The following is a 20,838-nucleotide window of genomic DNA, read 5'->3' on the forward strand; positions in this document are numbered from 1 at the left end:
AAAGTGTTTACACACAACATTTTTTGTGCCGTCGCATATTTATAGAGGCTGGATCGGGCCGTGTACAAGAGTGTATCCAGAGGGTGTATTGAACTTTCATTGGATTATGTTTATGTTGGGAACATTGTGGCTTGAATTTGTATGCTGCTGTTTACATTGCACGCGTGCCGAAGCCCTGCTACAAAACTGACTGACTGACGGACGGACGGACTGACTGACATTATTGAATTTTAGACGAACTTTGCCTGTTGCTTTTGTTAATTTAATTAATTGGATATGTATCAGCATGGTGGCAATGAATTTGGAAGGGAATTGCGTTTGTTTGTCGATGTGTTTAAATCAAAATGCGAACTATTCAAAGAATTTCAATCAATTCCAATCTTAAAACTGATTTGAGTTACCACGAACCAAATGTATGAAAAACTTCTGATATGTTGTTCAAATATTTAACAAAGTTTAACATTTTATTTATTATCTTTGAAACCAAATGAAAGTTTGTTTAACTAACATATGTTAATTTGAATTGAGTAAATGCGCGCTCTACTAGCATTTGTTTGTTCAAAACTTTAAAATAACATTGAAAGCGTGCAACCATTAAAATATGACTTTTTATGCCATGGGGATTTAGTATAGTAGGGCAACATTTGACCTCTAAGCATTTGTTTGTTATTAATAGTTTTGTTATATTTTGTTTCTCCGGCGCTTTTACTACCCCCCGTACAGTTTGGTCGAACTATGTGCCATTAAATTATATTTTTTTCGTTGAGCATTTTGCACCATTTTTTCAGTTGCTTTGCATATAAATTCTCACGCACAATTGTTTTTAAAGCATTTAATTTAATAGTTTGTGCTTGTGAACGCTTTTTTATCATTTCGTTTTTCTGGAGTTGGCTACAAATCTTTTTAAGTGCGCAAATTTTGGGCGACATTTTATCATGTTTTTTACTGCGACGAGCATGTACAACAATTTGCTGGCAAATGCAATTTGCCACAGCGTTGTCGTGACTGGCGATGTGGGCGTGACCAGGCCGCCCCCAATGGGTTGTCGAAAGTCAAACTGTTAGCCAACGGCATATTCTCTCTACGGACGAGTTGTGTCAATTTTTGTTAAATTGTTTTGCAAACATGCGACAGAATGTTCAACAGCGCCAAAGTTGCAAAGTGAAGACTCAAGGATTTCCAAGCCGGGGTCGGGGCCGGGGCGGGGGCTGGGGCTGGGACTGGAGCTGCTCGATGCCAGTTCATGTGCAGTATTTATGTGCGTAAGCACAGCCGAGCGAGCCAGTCTCCAACTGGAATGTGTGTAGGCGCCAATGTATGCATATGCATCTGTATATATATATATAGGGTATATAAAGAATGACTGTCTGTGTGTATCCATCGATTTGGTCGTTGTCAGAGCATCAGTTGCAATCGCTGGCGCATTTAAATTGCATTTTAAATTGACTGGCAAAACGCAAAAACTTTCAACAGCACATCCGCCTTCTGCTGGATGTTCTGCGACTGTGCGTGGGTCTGCTCCTGTACCCGGCGGAATGAAACATCTACCCAAAAATGGCCACTAAAATCCATTTGCCAAATTTTATTGTCATCATTTCTCAGGGGGAGGATAAAACATGCGAAAAGCAAAAATTCAAAAAAGAGCGTTTGCCAGCATCGAAATAGAAATCGTTGTATAATCAGATTGTGACAAATATTCGCAACGAAAGAAAACCGGATTAGCACAAGCAAATAAATTAGTTGTTATTCGTTCTCATTAGTAGTTTTGTTGTTGCCTTGATCGATAACCAAATAATCTGGATTAGCTGCAAGAGCCCGACGCAACTAATCTCCTGCCTGCCCGGAATGCCATCTACTCTCACCCCGAAACAATCACTAAATTTTTGTTGTTGTTCTCATTGCGAAGGGATATGCTGTTCTTGGCACTGAGAATAATTGCCCCAAATCACAAAGAAAAAAAAAAATCAATTGTCAGCTTATAAATATGAAATGAGCTAAGCGAGATAGATAAAGAGGAAGCGTGGGCGAGAGAGGGAGAGGGAGAGGGTAAATTGTTTTTATTGCTTGGCACGTTTGAAGCTACCTTGGCAGCTGCTGCTTCTGTGGCTGGCATTGTTTTTCGATCAGGCAATTGTATTTATATATACACAGTTGTCTGCATTGCATTTACAATCAGTTTAAACATAATCATATGCTTTCTTTATTGCGAAATTGTTCTCAGTGTGCAATGCAATGCGTCACAGTGCATGAATTGGGGGCTGCACTTCTGTCTCTGTTTATCGTGAGTGCTCCTTGGGGCCTTTGGGGTCTGAGGTCTGAGTGCGGCTGCCACTTGAGTAGTCCGGGCTTGGGTCCGAGCATCAGCCTCACTTCTGGGGCCGCTGAGAGTCGGCTTCGCCTTTGAGCGTCGCTTGTTTGAATTTAATTTATTGTTTTGCTTCAACAACTGTTTACTTTTATTCAATTCTCCCTCTCTCTCTCTCTCGCTCTTGAACTATCTGTGCAGTTCTCGTTGGCGCCGTGCCTGTTTGTCCGCTTAAGTGTCACAACAATGTCGCAGTTTTTATTGCCAAACATTTTTTGCGCACTTATTTGCGCTAATTTAATTTCTTGTGTAATTTCATTTTTATGTAGTCAACTTCCCTTGAAACTGAGACGCAGCCCCTCGTCAATGCCTGAGCGAGCAATACCATCCGGCAGTTGTTTGCCTTGAGGCGAACTTTGTCAACAATTCCGCGCACAACATTGAAAATTGCTGCTGTTGCGAAAAAGGACACAGGACCAAAAACCAAAGGAGACGGCGACTGCCTAGCACAAGCGGCGCATCATTATGAGCACGAGCCTATCCGAGTGCCGAGTGCCGGGTAGCCTGGAGCCGAGTGCAGGGGGCGTGTCAGTGTGTCACTTTAACGAATTTTTCGCAAAAGGAAATGGTCCCTCCCACACACACCTTTGCCTCCAGCCGATGCTGCTGCTCCGCCGGCACAAGTGTCTCGAGGCACTCGTCGCTCTCGTGTCTAAGGTCAAGCGGCTTTGTCATCCGCCGTTGCCTACTTTCAGGCGCATTCTGTGCGGCTATTTCCAGCAAATAAATAAATTTTCGACGCGCACACACACACACATGCACACACACAGCCTGTTTGGTGGCGCCTGCAGGCGACGGCCCAGCCACTTAACATAATTCACACGACCGTCGCTAGATGGCGCCAGAGCCGAAATGCAGCCAAGCTAAGGTGCTTAGTTCCACGGCTGTCTGGGCATCATCTTCTCTTGTGGTACTTCCGGTGTGCATTTGCCCCAAATTGATGTCGATAGTTGGCTGGATGCCGTCCAATGTAGCCAAATAAGCAAATAAGTTTTAGCGACCTTAATGGTTATGGTCATAGTAATGGCATTTGCAGTTCCTATTTGATTGGAGCACAAAACTGTATCCAATTGCAGTCCAGGCTGCCACAAGCCCGGGCACTTAAATGTGCAGAAATGTCTTGACTGCTTTGCTTGAGTTGAGTGTTGGGTCATTTTAAAATTTATATATATTATATATTATTGGTGTCTCGCATGTGATTATGAAGCTCCATCAACTGAGGTACGTGCGGTCTTCTTGTTTCGTTTCCAGCATTTTAAGTTTTCTGTGTAAACAAAAAATGTCTGAAAATCATCAGATATCTTAGGGAACAGATGTACATTAAAAATGTCTTCTTTAAAAATGCGAATTTAGACAGTTAAGTCTCACATTTAGAAAAATTATATATATAAAAGTCTTTTCGTGCTTGACCAAAAAAGGAACTGAACTTATGTTAAGCGATATTTTTGCTTTGAATGCTTGGCCTAATTTATAAATACACCTTTTTTATGATTAACTTTAGGTAACAGCTGAGGAGCTGAATTTTTGATTAGTGCACTCTAATCTAATTTTATAAGAGCTACTTAAAATTGTATTTTAGATGTATGGCTTGAAGGTAGCATGAACTGTTTGAATTTGCAAACGATCAGAAAATGGCTGCTAAAGAGAATGAGCTCCTCATGTAAGGCTTCAATATTTTGTTGTGTCAAGTTTTCTAACGGACAAAAGGAAACATTACTAACTCCGATAAGTATATAATCGAGTAATGCATGAAGCTGAAACGATAAAGCCATGTCTGTGGAGTTATCAATATATAACTTTTTGAGTATTATGCTCATATTAAAATTATTATTTTAGTTTATTGATTACTAAGTCATATCTCGGAGATATTGTTAGCATATGCTGATCAACAACATTTCACTTTTTGGATACCTTAACGTATTTCCTTTTTAACAAATATAGTTTCGAATCCTTGAAAGCTCAGCTGCCCCTATTTTAAAGCTAGTTAAAATGTCCTGTTGGCTTTAATTGTTGGTTGTGCCAATGTAAGTATTTAAGACCAGGTCATTTAAGGACTGCATCTAAAATGTTCGGTTGTGATATTCTTGACTCGCTTACAATGCAAAAGTTTAAGCACAGTTCAAATAATTGGCCCAACGCTGGTGGGACACACACGTCCATGCACATATAAGGAGGGAGACAAACAGAGCGAGTAAAAGAGAGAGTAAGAATCAAAGAGAGAAAAGGAGAGAGCGAGCGAGCTAGAGAGCCCATAGATGGTACACCTACACGTTGCACGTTTGCAGCATTGAGAAATGTTTACATTAACATGCAAAAACGCAGCTACCCACACACTATATACACACGCGCGCACACACACACGCGCACACACAGACACACACACAAACACCCGTAGATGGCATACACAGCTGCTCATGCGATAAAAGTTTTTCAGTTTTTCCATATTATTTTCACATACGATGGTCGCGTTGCATTTTGGCTAGCGCACAAAAGTATGCAGCAGGAAAACACGTTGCTGGCAAGCATATAGCAGAGATGTCTCTGTATGTGTGCGCGTGTATGCGAAGAGTGTATATGTGGTTGGTCTGTGTGTCTGTGTGTGTGTGTGCTTGCTGTGCGTGTGACTGCCAAGTTTTGCGTCAGATTTTGGCTACGCCGCCTAAATAGAAAACTTGCAACTTTATCTCGGCAGCCAAGTTGTCGCCTGCAAAGCCGCACTGCAGTAACTTAATTAAAAGAGATCTTGTGAACGTTTTCAGCCAAGTGTGTGTGCACACACACAACATTTGAGCTCTGTGTTGGACTCAGAAGTGAGTCAAAAGTCAACACGCACAAAAAAACAAAAACCCACTCGACACGCGCCCGTCAAAAGCACAAAGCGCAGCCCAAACGTTAAATTTCCCAGGTAAGGGCGGCTGGGGCAAGTTGTTTGAATGGTCGTAAGCCCTTTAAATTGTCCTGGCTCCAAGACGCACTGACACAAATAGGCTGACGGGCCACTGTCACCAATACATACGCAAGAGTGTGGCATACATTTGAGCGCCGAAACGGAAATGCTTTTCGCAAAAAGGCAACCAACAACATGACGACCGACAGCTACAACAACTACAACAACAATGAGCTGCATTTTTTTTTGTGTGTACTTCAAGCAGCGAGTTGTTTTTTGCCACAGTTTCCTTTTGCTCCCATGACAACGGGAATATATTTATCACGACTTGTGGAAAGCATTGAAAGTGGTTTCTGCGATTTTCTGTCGATGGCTGTCTTTAGCTTTAGATCTTTCCCAGCATCTGGTTCTAAGTAAACTAGCATCTTAATTTTTGGAAACTTGTTTATTGTTCTATTATTTTTATTATTTATACTGAAATCAAACTATCTTTATAAATGTGCGACTTGTTTGAACTGGATTATTTTATATATATATTATATTAGTGGCTCACTTTTTTTTAAATATCTCGGAATTTGAATGAAAAATGTTTTGCATCCTTTTTTGAGTAGTGAACAGCAAATATACATTTAAATGCTGCAGTTGATTTCGTTAGGCCATATCAATTATTTTTCAACGGAATTTTCTGAAAGCTTTTCTTTATAATCATCAAAAGTGCAAGAGGAGTACGAACACATTTCTGAAAACGTTTCTCATAAATAATAGAAGCTGTGAAAGTACGATTTATAAGTCTAAAGAGAATTCCTATTAAACGTATTTAAAGGGGAGGATATATTCGTCATGCCGATTTAATACCCTTGTAGACATTTGCGATACGGCTTTGCAGATATGTGAGAACTGCGAGGCTTTTAAATGTTAAATTTGATGAAAATATCTTGGATAACAAAATATTTTGCATTCAACAACTTTTCGACAACTTTAGAGCTGTTTAATTTAGTAGTGCGATCTAGATACGACTTGGCACATATATAAGCAGATATGTGTATGATATCTTGTTAAAAAAATGTTCATACAAGAACCTAATTTTTGTTCGATTGTTCCTATAGCAACTATATGATATAGTCACCCGATATAGATCGGATTTTGCGTACATGTAAGCAAAATAGTGAAATTAAGAATTAAAAAATTGCTAAAACAAGGACCTACTTTTCGACCGATTGTTTGTATGGCAGCTATATGATGTAGTGGTCCGATCCGGTCTACATATGTTCTGCGAGCGACAGAAATAATGGCCTATTTTGAGACGATGGCTTTAAAACTGACAGACTAGTTCGCATAGAAATAAACAAACAGACAAACATGCCTATATCAACTCGGCTGTTGATACTATCTAGAATATATACTCATATAAGTTACTTAATAGTAACTAAACACCCTTCCCTTAGTCATTCGCTTGGTAGAGAACAAAAGGTACTGATCGATACCAGCGCAAAATAAAACATATATATCAAAAAAAAAAAAAAGAAAAGAATATGTATACTTTAAAGAGTCGAAGATGTCTCCTTCTGCGCGTTACATATTTCATTAAAAAAATCATAAGCTCTACAAGTGTAGAAAAAAGACAAATGCGCGTTTTTATGCAAGCTTCAGATAGCGTCGTTATGGCCATGTGGCGCAGACATATATCCTGGATATCCTATTACGGCTTATAAGCAACAGACAAGTATATATTATGCAGCTCGAATGAAAGCAACCAAGTATTGACATAAATAAGAAAATATCTGTAAGGGCATTCAATATTCGGCAATTTAGTTAGCTGTTTTTTTGTTGTGTTTTCTTGTAATTTCTTTTTTATCGTCCTGTTTGGCCATTTGCTGTGTGTTTGGCCGAGGCTTTGGCGCAAATATTCCTTTTATTTTGCAAATTATGGCCAAGAACAGCAGCAAGAACCGCCAGCGCCACAGCAATGATGTTTATGGCCAGCCATTTTGGCCACTGGACGCCATTTTATGCAATTTCTTTTGTCGCATCCAAGTCGCTGCCGTTGTGCCCCAAGTCTTCCAAATGCTACGCAATGATTTACTGCTAACGGCAAGTTTATAAATTAAATTTAATGAAGCAGCAAGCCAAACTATTGCCCACTACTTTCGACTTCTTCCATTGTCGTGTGCATTGATTATGCGCCTGGCTGTGTGGGTGTGTGTGTGTGTGTGTGATATTTGATTTAGTTGAGAAAGGAAACTTTAGCTCAGACCTAAAATTGACCCTATTCGTTGCTGTCATAATTAACGACTGCAAGTTTAATTGGCCCCCTTACGGGCATCGACACGTGGCAGATAGAGCCATTTGCCAAACATATGACTGGCATTATGCAATAACAATAACGTAATATCAGCATCGCAGACTTAATTCGTAGTCCGTACAAATGTCGCACACGCATCAATTACAAGTGGGGCTCGGCCCGCCCACAAAGGCAAACCGAAATGTAATTATCGACAACTTGTGCCGGCAGAGCTCCAAACACCGAAAGAACAAAATGTTTTAAAATTCAATGGGCATACACACGCACACTCACGCACACTCACATTCTGTAGGAGGAGTAGTACCAACAATAACAGCAGCAACAACAACAACAACAACAACAACAACAACAACAACAATAGAAGGCCTGAGCTTATGCAACATAATCTTAGTTTATGACAGTCGGGGGCCTCTCCATGCACGTTTGTGTATCTGTGTTTATCTGTGTGTGTATCTGTGTGTGTGAGAGTTCTTATGCCCTTTTGAAACCAGCAGCTGCTCAGCCAACTGTACAAATACGCCAACAATATGTACACCCACACACACACACACAGCTACTCTTACTTCATAAAGACAGCCGCAAGGACAGTGGAGCAAGGCACCAAATCGTATGCGATTTATGTTATTTCCCGCTTGACTAATTAAGCTAAGATTGCATTTTATAATATGTTAAAAGCAATGTTTAGTAGCAATTGATAAACGGGAATTTAACTTGAGATTCCTTCACTGAAGGCCAACTGGCAACTTGTTATACGTTTGCCAACATTTTGCCTCACTGTTCAATCAAATGCCGCACATATGTATCCACATAGATTATTTGAAAATTCCTATAGCTTTGACAAGTGTCATCGGCACAAAAGATACGCCATGATATGGGGAAGCTGTGCTGTGGTTGAAGATGGTGACAATGGCTCTTCTGGCAGCCCCGCCCAGCCCCGCCCAGCCCCTCGTTTTTTGTAAAAGCCATAATTAAAGGTTGCTTTGAGTTGCTGCAAAAAGCAGTCAACGGCATTGACAATAAATATGTATATCTAGGCCGATGCGATCTAAATTACATCGACAATTGAAGTTTAAATATTTGCCAATTGTGTGCTAGAAGGCTTTTTATGACACTGCAAGCAAGGTCAAAACTGCCGGCTCGTTCGACCCAAGTGTTGCGGGTCCCGAGAGACAGGCACAAATTACTGGGCAAGCATGCAAATATGCGGGCTGAGCATTGCATACATTTTGGGGCCGTTGAATCGGAGGCGGCAACAAGCCGTTGACAGTTGTCAACGGATCCTATTCCCTGGCCCTGGCCCTGGCATATGACATGATAAGGAAAGGAAGAGCCCTTCCTCTCGTTATGCCCGGACGGCTCAAGCCGAGACTCATTTGCATGCTTTTAGGCGCCTCCTCAATTTCGAATGACCCCGAAAAATGCATAAAACTAGAAGTGCGACATATGTTTCCCCAGCTGCACTTTAAAGCTGCCACACTTCAACGAGAAACTTGTTTGTTGCGAATCTCAGTTATGTTTAGCTCTTCTTCTTATATACACGTATTATTTACAGGACATGCTGTGAAAGGTTTCACTCTAGCTCAAGCACTTGTTGTTTCTGCCAAATATATTTGATTTCACATCAATTTCCCGAATCTAAAATTGACAGAGAGCAGCAAAAGAAAATCAATAGGTGAGTGGGATGGAAAGAGCAGGAGTTTTCAGGGAGGCGATTCGCTTCGGTCTCTGGAGTGTCTGGTGGCTGTCAGCTAGTCATTTCTTTTTCTGCAACTGGTCATCCATGATTTTCAGCTTCCGCTCATTGGACAAGGACGAGCTGTCGTCTGGCAGCCCGATTATTTGTCCTGTCCAGCACTTGGATATGGATATGGATATGGATATGGCAAGTTAAGCTCTAGCAGCCGCACCAAAATTGATGTTGCCCATTAAATGCAGCTAAGACACTTGAGCATCACTTGAGCTGGGCCAAAAGCTGAAGGACATCCGGCTTAAATCCTCCAGCAAGCCTTTAACATGTATCGCACCATCAACAGTTACGCATTGAAACATGTCAATAACCTCGTTCAATAGCCTTATTTCGTATCTGTAGACCACAAAGTTGACAGCCGAATTATTAATGCCTGACTTAGACGACAGCCAAGTTGATTTTCCGGCACAGTTCGCAATTTTAATTGCACCCCAATGACAGGCTGTACGAAAATGCAAAAGAGACCAGCTGACAAGGCTCGCACAGTAACTAACAGGACATGCAAGTTGTATCCATAAGGCAAGCAGGGACTGAGATTCCTTTGCCCCTCAATGATGGGTTATCAACATTAGTAATTGCATATATTTCGAAAAGCTTATTTATTTCAGGCCAATAAGCTTGGTTACCCTTGGCATGAGGAGCCGATTCGATATCGTTGCCAAATGTTGAATTAACTTTGAATAATGCGAGATACATTTTGTTGGAGTGTAGACCAAATATCGACTGACAGATATTGGCCTTAAAACACAAAAAATGTTATATATTTATTTAAATGTGGTGTGGAGCTTCCAAAATCGAATAGTCCGTGTTCTGGTGCGAATTGCCCATAATATGATTTCATGCAATATCACGATTTAACATTGGCTATGAATATTTTAAGGTGTTCTGGCAAAATATAAATCGTTTGCAAGTCTTTGTTTTTTGTCCTTATAAGCTATTGTAAATTTCTTTTTGATTTGTGTTTTTGTCGCCGGCTTTCTTATTCTTGGAATTAAGCCATAAAAGAGTTTGACATGTGTCATACTGCGAAATCTCAAAAAGTTTTCCACCGAGCAATGACAATACTATCATCCTGTCTCTCATCCTCACACTTTTCCCCGGGCTAGCTTTGAATTCTTGCCGCTTGCTGTTACGCAAAAAATGTTGCTACATTTTTTGTTGACGTTTAATTTCTTGTGCTAAATTTTCGCTGAACTGTCAAAAAGTAGAAGGCAAGAAGACTAGTGTGGGGGGGGGGGGGGGAGGGAGAGGAGTAGCTCCCAGGAATCCGGTTGGCTCGAGTGTTGTCTTTGTGACTGCTCACCAAGGCAGCAAAAACCAAGCTCCCATATCCGCACCTCCCCCGCCAGCTCGAGTTCACCTGCACATTTCGCTTTAATTGCGGTCAGCATGGTTACGTCTTTGTCTCCGGCCAAATGGCAAAAGAAAAAATCTAAAAACTTGACAAACAAATTTCGCTGCATACTTTCGCAACGCTTCTGGCAAATATTTCCCAAGCGAATTCTATGCAGGTAGTTGCCAGAGTTGTGTTCGGCTATTCTCTTTATATGTTCGTTTCGTAATGTTTTATTTTGCTTTGTTTTAGTTTGTTTTTTTTTTTTGTGTTTGGTTTTGTTTTGTGGTCTTGTTTTGCGTTGTTGTTCTGCACGCTGTGTCGTGTGTTTTGTTCTGCTATTTATTACGTTTTTTTTCTGCTGCTTCAGTTTTTCGCTTCAGTTTGTTTGCATTTAAAGCTGGCAGCGTATTGATTCGCTGCCACGGCAATGTCGACGCCGACGTCGACGTCGACGGCGGCAGCGACTGCAACATCAACGCATTTTGTCGGCCTCTGTTCATCTGTCTGTGTTTTTTTTTCCGCATGATTCTGCCAGCTTCTGTTTCTCGTGCTGTTTTTTTTCAATTTGAGATTCATACAACATTGATCTGAATTTCCAATGCACTGTGATTAAACTAAAAAACACAGAAACTCAAAAAACAGAACTATCTAAAATTATATAAATATAGAAATTCTTAGTTCTGTAGTTTATTTAAGTTTTAATACACATAAATACGTTTTTTTATATGCTTTTTAAACTTTTTAGCGTAAATTTGTTTTCATTTCAACGCTAGTTTTATAGCTGCGGTACCACTGTGCGCTGCTACGTGCGGACTTTACGTTGTGACTTTTAATTAAAACCGATTTCCATATGCATTGATGATTTTTAGTTTTTGATAACTGCACACGAACATCTGCGTGTTACCGCATCGCCATTTGCCACATTTTGAATTTTAAACAGCATCCATTCCCAAAGCTATTGGAATACCAGTTGTATCTGCTTTTAACGCGTTTCGCCGAAAACCGTTTTGGGCATTGCTGAAATTCGATATGGCGCACGTTGCGTATGCGCAATTTGTTGAATTAGCAGCTCATTATGTGAGACAGAAGCTGTATGAAACTGCAATTAACTATATAAAATTTCAAACCGAAATGCGCATAAATCATCTACCATAAACACACACACACACACACACACGCACACACACAATCAAACATATTACCTATAAATTAGCATACGCTCAGATGCTGCCTTGTTGCTGGGGCAACCACTTAATTGAACTGAAAGCAGCTGCTTCTGATGGTAATGATGATGATAATGATTCTGAACATGATGATGATATGGCCGTTGCTGCAACTGCCGCAACATTTAAGTGATTTATGAGGGTCAAATACACAAGCACACACACACACACAGTAACATAAATACGTAAAAGAGCTCGCGTGCTTTTTTTTTACGTTCACGTTCTGTTTGCCTATATATCAGATACGTACGTGTGTGTGCACATAGTCCGCATGTGTATGATTTTTCAAGAATGTCAACAGCTGACAGCAAACGTACGATAAAGTCCCTCGACTACAGACGTAAATAATGATGAATTAAAATGCACTTGCAGTATTAACGACTTGGGTATATTAAGTATGAATTAAGATAGCAAACAGAGGAAATAAATTATTCAAAAATAAGGGTAATTTACTAATTATTGGTAATTGAAGAAAAATATTTTTTAGAAAATTAACGAGGATTTATAGGCTACAGAATTATCCACTTATAAACGAATATATATATAAACATTTGCATTAAACTGAACAAGTGAGAGGCTCTAGTCGGGAGTTGCCGACAAGGGTATAACCTGAACCCTCTTCTTCCAACTCTCTTTTGCTTTAGCAGTAATAAAAAAAAAATTAAAAATAAAATTGTTCCCTCGATAATACCCGTAACAGACCGGACTACTTGCCACCGTTTCTACCTGACAGCCATCAATCAATATAAGCATACATTTTTAATAACTACTGTGCTTCCTATGTATGTACCGTGGAATATATTGCATATTGAAAAGCGTCTATTAAAATCCCACCTGGCTGTGCATGTTTTCCAGCTACCTTTCGTCCTGGCAATAATATGTTTATGGAACTCAAATCGATTATGTAGGCAAACATCAGTCAGCTAACTGGGCGATATTCCAACTTTGATTAGTTGTTAGTTAGGATGTCAAGTGGGGCGAGAGCTTGCAGTCATCACAACGTGATTGTTAATTGTAAATGTAAATGGAAAACCGAAGGCAACACATTTAATTAAGCCAACTCGCACGACAAAGCCCTGACAGATGCCCACTATGTTAAATGACCCCACGTCCCACTCAGCTCGTTACAGGACGCAATCGACAATGCGGTTCAAGAAGATCAACGCCGGCTCTGGCCGCGTTGACATCGTCAACGTCAGCCATTCTTCTCCTTCTCTACTATAGAATTAATTCAGATGGACTTTTCTCTTTGTTGTCGTCGCTTCCCAAGAGTAGTTAAACGTGTATCAATTTTAAAATTGCATAACAAATTGTTGCCCAATAAACGAGAATCTAGGCTCCAATTGTTCGAATTCCAAGCTAATGGAGTATTGTCGTGTGATAATAATAAAAATAAAATAAAAATAATAATAATAATAATAATAATAATAATAATAATAATAATAATAATAATAATAATAATAATAATAATAATAATAATAATAATAATAATAATAATAATAATAATAATAATAATAATAATAATAATAATAATAATAATAATAATAATAATAATAATAATAATAATAATAATAATAATAATAATAATAATAATAATAATAATAATAATAATAATAATAATAATAATAATAATAATAATAATAATAATAATAATAACAATAATAATAATAATAATAATAATAATAATAATAACAATAATAATAATAATAATAATAATAATAATAATAATAATAATAATAATAAGAATAATAATAATTATTATAATAAAATGGATTATAACTATAATTATGATAATACAAATTGGTTATGGTATATTATAGTCGGGAAGTCTTTCGTTATTTTATTTTTGCATTTTTGCACGTCATGTGTGCATTTAATTTCTCTCAGACGGTTGGTTAAGCTTCGTGCTGGGGTTGGGGTTGGGATTGGGGTTGGGCTTTGGTTTGGCTTGGGGCTGGAGCTTATTTGAATTGACTTTAGTTAATGGGTTGTCGTCGACATGTTTCCAATGAATTGATAATACAACTATACTTTTGTACGCTTGAGTAAAAGCATTTATATTTATAAACTGAATTGACAAAGCCTTAGCTGGAAATTGTTAGCAAGCAAAGCCTCTGGTTGGGTAAAACATGGCTTTGTTTTTATTGGACTTAACATTAGTATTATTATGTACTGTTTTATGAAGAAACGCTCTTAATGAATTCCATGATTTTTTAAGCGAATTTCATACAGCAGATTTGCGAAAGTTTATAAATTGCTGAGGCCCTTTTCACTGATTTGTTTTGTGGCATGGCTATAGGAAAAATCATATGCCACACGAGCTGAGCGAGTGAATAGTTTGCCAAATGCGAACAGAACTGCCGTAAATCAAAATGTGCACATGATCCGGCACAATATATTGCCGCAGCAGCATAAAGCAAAACTTAATAAACTGCTGCAAAAGGGGGAGTGAAAGTCCTCAAGATACAGGGAGAAAATTGAATATAAAAACCACTCGGCATTGCCAACGAAGAAAATATATTTCCGCTAACGACAATCGGGCGAAATGCAAAAAGCATCGCGGAAGTTGTCAAAAAATTCGATACGGAGCGATGCGAAACTTAATGCCAGATAGCAGCAGCGGCTGCCTGTTGGTCCGAACTGACAAATAGACAGCAAAACAGGGACAGAGAAAGGGCGGAAGAGAAAAAGTGAGAGAGAGAGAGAGAGAGAGAGAAGATGATGGCTGCCTTCGAGCTTCCTTGGAGGCTATCCTTCGGGCGTACCTTGAATGGCCTTAAAGTCCGTAGTTCTCCTTAGCCCGTGCGCCTAGCAATTGGCCTTCTTCTTTGAGCCGAGTTATAAATTAACTTTTATGCGCTTATCGGACTGGGAATTCATAATCGCAGCCACTGGCCACACGGAGTCCTCGGTGCGAGGCTTTCCTTATTTATTGTTTAACTGTGCACACGCTGATAATAAATTTTGCCTTCATTGTCCTTCTTGCGGTTTTTGCTGTTGTTGTTGTTGTTGTTGTTGTTGGGCTTGATGTTGCAGGCGTGAAAAATTGTTGGCGTGCATTTTACATTCATTTCATACGTTTTTTTTTATCATTTTAATTTTTTTTTTTTTTTGAGCAGCCATTAAATATGCTGCCCGGGCATTTTGCACACTCGTCTATCGGGTTTTTTAGTGGGCTTTCCTTTTCAAGGATTTTGTGACAACCTTTTAATGAAATTAATCTGGCAAGCGAACGAGCCGGCGAGCCGGGCGCAACTGCTGCCAACAATTTTGCATATAAATTGCAATTTAAGATGACCGTTTATCAATGCTCATAACTTTCCAAGAGCCTCTGACACGGCCTATCTCAAACTGCAAGCCGCGACTTAATTTATTAATACCAGGAACCAGCCCAGCTATATACTATATATATGTAGCTTCTTACATGTTGTATATCTGACTAAATTGTTGCACTAATGGACACTCTAAGGCCTTGAGAGATAATTGACAATTGAGTACAACTTAGTATAATCCTTCGTAAAACCGACAATAAATTTTCACGCGCTTTTGGCATCGCCTTTAAATTATACACATTCAAATATTCCTTTTGCCCAAAGGCATTTTTAAGTAGTTAGTGGAAATTAGGCTTCTTCTCATTCAAGGCTATGCAAAAATAAATTTAAACTCATTGAATGCGCATTTAATTCTAGAAGTTAATCGAAAAATATATATATATTGCCTCGAATTAGGCGCCGTGAGTCAGCAATGTCCATAAATCTTGCTGCGACAAGTCCTGCCCAGACCTCATATTGCGCAGGCAGGAGTGTAATCGGCAGATTTGACCTGGGGTCGTCTTCTGGCTAATGTATCATATACTGCACTCCCATTATGGCTTTTAAAATCAAGACCAGGTCTGGGAGAATTGCACGCTAAGCCGTATCCCGGAACCTTATTTGGTTATAGGCATTGCAAGAATCTTTCCACCTTCTCTGGAATACAACGTCTCTGGCCTCGGCAAGCTCTTCGTCTGTGTAGATGCTGAATGACGTGAATCACTCCTCGAGGTGGCTGCCTGCTCTGCGTCCGATCGGCCAAGGTTGGCGTCTTCCGGGCGGGTGTCGTCTTCCACGGCGAGGTCGGCAAGTTGTTTAAATTCCGTTGCACTTGTAACTCCCGATGCTGCTTGTCAGCGATTCTGTGAGACCTCGCCAAATCGGCGAGGACATTGCGTAACCTTCTTTTTTCCCTATCAAGGATTATTAGGTCCGGGGACAGTTTATTTATCTCTTCGCGGTGCCCGCATTGGCTGTGTTGTGAGAACTTTGATGCAGCTGATGCAGCCCTCTTCTTTTCATTCAATCAGAGCGTCGTCGATATCTTTTGTGGAGGCTATCTTCATGTCTAGGTTCAATTTGCGGTTAAAGACCTTGACATCAGTATGTCTATCAATGATCCTTTCCGGACTTGTCAAGTGCGTGACGGTAGTATTGATTGATATCATCAATGACAGGTGGTCGGAGCTCAGAGCAGGGCGAGATTCAATACTAAGCATCCAGTCTGGGTGATCCCTGTAATTGCAAGCGGGTCTAGGGGCTGCCTATGATGGGAACCTTGTGTGGCTGCCCATGACTAAGTATCAAAACGCGCGTCGTGCACAAACTCAGAGAATTCCCCTTGCCCCTTGGTGTTGCAGCGGTTCGCCTCCTAAAGCTGGCGGTGATTGGCTTCCAGTCCAGTGATTCAATTCAGTTTATTAAGTAGCGAATTTGTATAATTTACCAGTAAAAGGGATGGGCTTAGATATATATATATAAAGTATACCATAATAATATATTATACATATATATTATATATTATGTTCAAAAGAATAGACAGTGATATGCGATAAATACAACTATGTATATGTTGTCATATGAAATGAATAGCATAAAATGCGAGCTGCGCACTCAATTAAACAGTCTTTGTCAGGTTTCAGTGTCAGTCAATTGTCTGGCCAGCCACAATAACTGACACGACCTCGTCCTGGCTTGTCCTGACCAACTGACTGACTGGCATATGAGAAGGTGCAACTGACAATGCCAGAATTTGCATAATGTAAACGTAACAAACAAGAAAACAGCTTGTGGCAGCCATTGAATCGGTTTGTGAAGCTTTCACACGGATACATTGCACTCTTCAAGTGAATTGTTGCAATTGCCAGGATAACACAGAGCCAACAGGCTGGACGTCACTTGAACTTTGCCTTTCAGTTTGGAGCACATTGTTAGACCTCGAGAGGTGGCAAGAAGTTGGGCTTAAGCCTTAAGTGCGATACACCTGCATAAGCAATGCTCAACCACATTACGTATACGCCGCTTGTAACTCAGAGATTACAGCTTGTATGCAGCTCTAACATGTAAATAGCTCATTAAAAGTTTTACACACACACACATTCACACACACAGCCTGACTGAGGCCATTTATTAAATGTTAGCTTTACTAAAATTTCACGTGGGCAAACATTTTGCTATAAAACAAACGAGCGGCGCAGACAAGTAGACAAAAAATATCATGAGGCTGGGGCAGAGGGAAGGGAGGGCGCAGAGGAAGAGTGCATACTGCCGTGGAATATATATATATATGTATCGCACAACTTAGATGACATAGCACACAGGGCTGTCTACTTCCGCCTGGCTGTGCTCTCTCTCTCTCTCTCTCTCTCTCTCACTCTCTCTCCCTCTCTTTCGTTCTTTCGCTGTCTGTGTATGTGTTTGTTTTTTCACTGCGCCTGCAGCGCAACACTTCCTGTTTACATAAACAAACACGTCAATGTGTCTGACGTGCAGCTTACCCTCCTACACCCTCCCTCTCCCCCTCCCTTCAATGTCGCTCTCTGTCTCTTTTGTACAGCTCCACCCCCTGCGTGGGCGCCCTCACATGCATACAAATTTTTGCATTAGCTCAACAAGGATTTTGTTTTCAATATTACAACATCACGTGGAGGACAACGTTGTTGTTGCTGTTGTTGTTGTTGCATGTCAGAGGACGCATTGAAAAAGTTAACTTTGCCTGCAGGCAGCTAAATAAATTTGAAAATGTTTTCAAATTGATATTTTTAATGATTCATTGTGGGCAAAGTTTATGCGATGTCCAATATGAGATATTCAATAAACACTTTTAGCTAACATTAGGATGCTCGAAATCGATTTATTTTTTTGGTCCAAATGAACTTAGAAGACCTCGATTTGTGCAACCACAGTCAAGCTTGAAACTTGAAGAACTGAACAACTTTAACGCATACGAAATTGTTGCAAATGTTGAAAACATTTTTGAGCATTTCGCCTTTGCAGTTGCATAGTTTGCTTCGTTTGCGTCTTGCAAAACTCTTGGCAACATTATTGGCACAAAAATATTTTTCATTTTAATTAAATTGCATTCTCTCTCATCCGAGCGCCGCTCGACGTCCGCCCCCGGGGCTTACATCCCACTTGGAATTTCAGTTAATCAAACGCAGCGTTCTACATGAAAATGCCTAATTGTATTATTACATAACTTAGCTTTGAGACGACGAGTCTGAAGACAGAGATGAGCGCGTGTCGTGTCACGGCTCGCGGAGTCACGAATTTATTTACAGTAGTCTTCAAACTTTAGAAAAGGAATTCATTCCTATAAATTATAGAAAATGAGAAGGAAAACTTTAATTTACTTGTTTATATTTTAGATATAAAGACTTATTTGAGCATTTTTGATTCGTGTCACGCACCGATCTCTAGGCAAGTCGTGCCTGTGTCAGCGTTGGCAACTGCCATAATTCATTTGGCACTCGATACAAAAGTCGTGCGCAATTAATTCACGCGCCCGTTATTGATAAATCAATGCGAGATTCGCTTTCAAAGGATAATTAATGCGTCGCCCAGCAACGCGACCTGCTTGTGACAGCAGTAGCAGAAGGATATGTGCTCTCGAACGAGTGTGTATGGGTGTGTGTGTGGGTTTCCTTCTTCCTTATTATAGCCTACTTCGGCAGCACATAACCAACCAATTAGTTGCAAACAACATGTTATACAATATTTCGGGGAAAAGCCGTTCACACTTAACTGAAATTTTAACGAAAAACGACTTTGCAATCCTCTTATAAACCATTTCGCATTTATAATAAATAAAAAAAAGAGAACGTGAGTTCTCTTTTGTGCGCACACAGCGGCCAATAAAGCCTTGAACTGATTTCGTTTGAACGCACGAAGGATATGCTCGAGCGGAATTCATGTGGAGACAAGCTTTTGTAATTAAATTAGCATTAATGTTGTCGCTGGGATTATGGACTGCCAGCTCACTCAATACCATTGTCGTCATCATCGTCTTTTCTCCCTGTGCCACTTCATTAAGGATCGCTCAAACGCCCCGTGGCCTGAGTATGTCTTCGTATGCAGTTAAGTGGCAGAAGGACGCACTTCATGCTCTCAGCTTTCTTCGGTTTGGCATTTTCTTGTGACGCTCTTTGTGTCATTAAGTCGTCGTTTTTATTTCGATATCAATTGCAACAGCGCTGCAAAATTATTATGGGATTTTATGAGCTACTTGCACCTAATTGCCGCTGCACAATTCTCAGAATTGTTGCATGCCTGCCAACGGGCCATAAATAAACGCCTACTACAGCAATGGCAGCAGAAGTTGCCATGAAACTTCTGTGCAAATACGCTGCCAAGGATTTTAACTCTTTTAACAATGTGCAAAAGAATGTATTTCTTTTACGGAAAGTCCCTATTGCTCTACGTCCGTTTGACTGCATGAACACAATTTTTTATTTACTGATATGATTTTGAAATTTTAGAGTCACCAAGTTAGTGAGTATAAAGAGAACTGAGCAGAGTATTGAGCAATCTGTTTTACCAGGCTCAAACGTTCTTTTCGTTTTTAGCTTAATTTTACAAACAGAAAATAGTAAAATGAAAGGAAGCGAAAAGTTGGAGCTCAAGTTGAAGGAAAATTTTTAGCTTTAGGAAAATAAATTCGTTGCAATGCAGAGCAAGAAGTTAAACCAAAGGAAAAAACGGAATTACTAGTTGAATCTCAAATACTCTTTCTATGTAAATCCAACGTTAATTTAAATTGAAAATTAATTCTGGCCCAAAATTGGTTATTAAGTAAAATTATGTAAATATTATTTTGAGATAAATAATTTAGGTAAAAAATGTTGTTAATCAAAAAAAAGAAGCAAATCCCCATGCAAATTAAATTTAAAGAAATGTTTCGAACGTGTCAAATAGAGTCTAAATTAGCCCCCAATAATTTTCAAATCATATTTCGAAAAAGGATCATGTTGCTAAATTTATGACAATCTTAATGACATAATTATTTTATGTGTCAGCTGTTGGAAGGAGTTCGTTTTGACGGCAAAAAGGGAAACTTTTCGGACGGAAATATGGGAATATATACTTACTAACATTTGTGTTTGGGAGTTGTTGCGTGTGTCTGTGTGCTTATGTGTGTGTATGTGCGTCTGTGTGGTCTGTTTTGTATGCATGTTAGACTATTGGAGTTTAAGTCCTTGGGTTGGTTGAAGGTTTGGGCGAGTGTTATTCAAGCAAATTGCAAGTGTAAATATTGCAACAGCAAGTAGCAGCAGCAGCGACAGCAGCCAGCAATAACAACAAATGCGACCCTTGTTGCAGCTGTGTAAACAGGGGTAATAACAACAACAACAACATGCCGATATTGCTGACGTCAGAGGACGCAAACAAGCACAAGCAGTACACAAATAACACACAAGCAACACCCTGGCACACAGAGACATACCCAAATGCATAAGCTCTTCTCTCCTTCCCCTCTGGCCAACTGTGCAGACAACTCAGCTCAACTGAACGCAACTGAAGCGAACTCAATGAAAGCGAGCGACCAACCAAAATGGCCGCACCGGAAGTCGCTGGCCGCCATTTGCTTTGCTGCTGCCGCGCGTGCCATTCAATTTGATCTGATTTTATTGCTGTTGCTGCTGCTGCTGCTGCTGCTGCCTTTATTGC

This window comes from Drosophila montana, unplaced genomic scaffold, assembly GCF_035044405.1.
Source record: "Drosophila montana isolate Dmon_TW-CO22-7 unplaced genomic scaffold, ASM3504440v1 contig_3440_1, whole genome shotgun sequence".
In the NCBI taxonomy this organism is placed as follows: domain Eukaryota; kingdom Metazoa; phylum Arthropoda; class Insecta; order Diptera; family Drosophilidae; genus Drosophila; species Drosophila montana.